Below are 2,752 nucleotides of genomic sequence, written 5' to 3'. Positions count from 1 at the left end.
TGTCTGCGTGGGTTTCCTCCGGGTGATTGTCTGTGTCTGCGTGGGTTTCCTCGGGGTGCTCCGGTTCCCTCCCACGCTCCAGGTAGGCTCTGCACCCAGAACTGGATAAGGGTTACAAATAATGATTAAATGAATAGCATCTACTTCAGACTGTAAATTAAACTAATGACTTTTGCACATAACTGAGCATAAAAACACGATCCAGGTTGAAAGATTTCCTCTGTGCTGAGACAACCTGAGGTTACGAGGCACAATCCAGATGAGTATTCCTTCTGTATGACTTAGACACATGGCATGAGATCTCTGGTGATGTCAGTTGTTTGTGAAAGGAGTTATGAACTATGTACCATATTTACAGCATGAATATTGATGATTTAATGTCACACTGGGTAAATAAATGCGAGGCACGGTTTCATCAGATGGGTGACCGTTGACAAAAAACAGAATCGGTTCCTGTACATCCTCTTTATCCTCGGCCGGCCACAGATACGGGAAGTGAGGCCTTTCAGAGAAGAATCCCAAAATTTCCCAAAACCTATTTTCAGTAATGAAAGTGTTTAAACAGTATTTATTCAACTGTTTTATTTTTTAAAAAATAAAGATACTATCAGTGACATTAACCCTCTGCTCTAGATCAAGAGGCTCTCACTCTGTCTCTGACAAGCGTATGACCGCATTTAGAAATAGGAGAAGTTGCAAAAAGGAAGTAGCACTTTCTGCAACACACCAGTTCTCTCGGGGTTGTGTCAAGTCCACCTCCTCTTACAGAAGGTGTGTCACGCCCCTGCCAGTTAGATGTACATTTTTATAGCCTCAATTGTCCTCTCAATCCTGCACTGTTATCATTACATCAGTCCTCAAAGTTTGTCGTGAAGACGTCTCTACCGTGATTAAACTCTTGGTCCGTTTCTAAATCAGATGCCGCTGATAGAAGTGAGCAAATCGGACGACTGGGGCGCAGTGAGAACCAGGAACCAATCCTGTGGTTTTCTTCATGTGCTATTTTAACAACATATTAATATTTCCCAAGAACAGAAAAGTCTTGTAGTGTTTATTTATTCATGCTCATGTTGTTTTGTATTGTGACGTAACGTATAAAAAAGTGGGCTTATGACCAAAACATCACTGGTTTAATTCTTTGGACCAGCAGGAATTGAGCTGAAGTGAGATTGACCAAGGAACTTAACCCCCAACTGCTCCCTGGGGTGCTCAGTGCCCCTAGAATGTTTGTGTGTGTGTGTGTGTGTGTGAGATGGAGGACTATTCAAGGATTCTGTATTATGTAATGGACAGTATGTTGACACCTAGTGACCTGGATGTTCAGAAGTGGTGCTTTTCCACTGCATGAGATCGGCTCGAGTCGGCTCTACTTGCTTTTCCACCAGCACGGCTAAACCCCCATCACAAAACCCCAGCTCTAACAGGAACTGTGTATTCGCTGTGTGTTTAGGTCCTTTACACCTCTATTTGCTCCACAAAACATGGGAATTCCTTTTTTAATTAATCCGAGAACGTACATTTCCGTTTCGGCACAGCTGCTCGAGATGAGGGTGGGTACAGGAGCTTTGCCTGAGGTAAACAAGAACTACTGACGTGCAGACTGACCAATTAAATGTTTACAAACAAGGTTATCGACCAATAACGGTAGCTCTACAGTCAGACCGTCCAATCAGAAGACTCCTTCACCACGCCTTCTCACTCAAGCGAACCAATCGGAGTAGGGGAGGGCGGGACTAGTTTGTGAACGAAACGCTTCTCGAAGTTCTATGTGAGCTCTAGAAAAACAACATCCCGGACGTTTGTGAAATTCCGCCCGGACATTTTTTTAAGTCTAAAAAAGAGGACATGTCCGGGTAAAAGAGGACGTCTGGTCACACTACCTCGGGGTAATGTTACAAAAGTGAGTGGGATAAAACAAATACGAAAGCTGCTGTGCCTTCAGAGATTTTACAAGCAGCTTGTTTGTGCAGGAGCTCTGCATTTCTGGGGATTAACAGGTCTCTCTGTCCAATCAGCGATCTGCAGGGTTCATGTGTCACAATTTAGTACCTACTCGACTCGTTTGGAACCGTTAGCGAGCAGGAACTAAAATATAACCTGTTTCTAGGGACCAGGGCTGATTTGGCTAGTGGAAATTCAAAAGTGCCATGCATTGGAAAAGCACCAGAGATTCATCACTGACAAACATGGCCACCCCTTTTGGGGGGACCCACTCTATGAAGCATAAACTGGTGCAAACTCCATAGAGCTGCACTTCCTAGAAATATGTTTTAAAAAGGAGAGACTATGTGTTTGACACTTGGTGGTTAGAAACTGCTGATAAGGCTTTGAGGTGTTTTCACGGCTGCTGTGTGCTTTTTTTCTTATCTATTTTTTTCACTGGAGCGGGTTGTTTTGGAGAGTGGAGAGTGGAGAGTGTGTCCAGCTTCGTGCAGCAGGAGCTGAGAAACTCCCCCTACTCCACCGAGGCACACACAAGTCCACACTCCTCTTTTCTAAGCGGCGTTGGCTTGAAGAAATGTGCTGAGCAGAGTTTGAAGTCTCTGTTTTTAGAAGCGGGAACTTACCGGAAACCAAACTTTTTTTTTTTCTTCACCTCAAACTTGTTTCGTTGTAGAGAAGAGGAAAGAGGACCCGAGGTGAGAGAGAGAGAGAGAGAGAGAGAGAGAGAGTACAGAGAAAGTAGAGCGAAAATAAGGACACGGTCCAGAAAAATAGAAAACGAGTAAAGACAGAGTAGCGGCAAAAACAG

Source organism: Hoplias malabaricus, chromosome 16 (assembly GCF_029633855.1).
Source record: "Hoplias malabaricus isolate fHopMal1 chromosome 16, fHopMal1.hap1, whole genome shotgun sequence".
Lineage (NCBI taxonomy): Eukaryota > Metazoa > Chordata > Actinopteri > Characiformes > Erythrinidae > Hoplias > Hoplias malabaricus.
This window is presented reverse-complemented; position numbering follows the sequence as displayed.